The sequence below is a fragment of the Frankliniella occidentalis genome, unplaced genomic scaffold, assembly GCF_000697945.3.
Source record: "Frankliniella occidentalis isolate FOCC.00 unplaced genomic scaffold, Focc_3.1 Scaffold53, whole genome shotgun sequence".
Lineage (NCBI taxonomy): Eukaryota > Metazoa > Arthropoda > Insecta > Thysanoptera > Thripidae > Frankliniella > Frankliniella occidentalis.
The window spans coordinates 1,839,719-1,840,276 of NW_026267183.1; the positions used below are offsets into that span (position 1 = coordinate 1,839,719).

At 54.3% G+C, this 558-nt stretch overlaps 1 protein-coding gene and 1 long non-coding RNA gene across 3 annotated transcripts in view; one reads left to right on the plus strand and one right to left on the minus strand.

The window, feature by feature from the left end:
• Positions 1 to 558, minus strand: part of LOC127749428 (uncharacterized) — a 42,642-nt gene that overhangs the window by 6,918 nt on the left and 35,166 nt on the right. The gene's annotated exons all lie outside the window — the stretch shown is intronic.
• The window catches only part of LOC113211287 (optomotor-blind protein-like), a 44,599-nt gene that overhangs the window by 4,489 nt on the left and 39,552 nt on the right, over positions 1 to 558 (plus strand). The gene's annotated exons all lie outside the window — the stretch shown is intronic.

A 558-nucleotide genomic window follows, 5' to 3' on the forward strand; every position in this document is an offset into this window, starting at 1 on the left:
CGCCCCGCTACTATGCCACCTTTACATGGCCCTCCTGCACCCGCTTCTCCTCCTTGCGCCACCACCGCGACCGTTAGCGGGGGAGCGGGCCTGACGAGGACGAGGAGGTTGAGCAGCAGGAGAAGGAGGAGAGAAAGGCGGCGGGGGAACAGCGGGAGACAGACGGATATCCGGAAAACATCTCTCGCCTTTGAGCTTGCGCGCGCCGGGGCGGCGCGCAGAGCCGGAACGGGGAAGGTAACTATATGTCTGCGCACCGAGTCACACACACACACATATACAGAGATACACAGTCACGTGCTCACATACACACAAGGGAGACTTTCCCGTGTCGCTGAGTTGTAACCCGCGTCGTGGCGAAAAGAAAGACGGTTGGCACCAAACGACACGGTTGAAAAAATAATTAAAAATTGACTCAAGTTAAGGTCTTGAAACTAGAATTAGAAATAGTCCAAACTAAAAAACATCCAACCAGGTAACTTTGAAATTCCTTGCGTTTGCTCGCGTTTTCCCCGTCCTGCGTCCCTGCGGCTGCTTTTCATTTCATTTCTCCCCCCC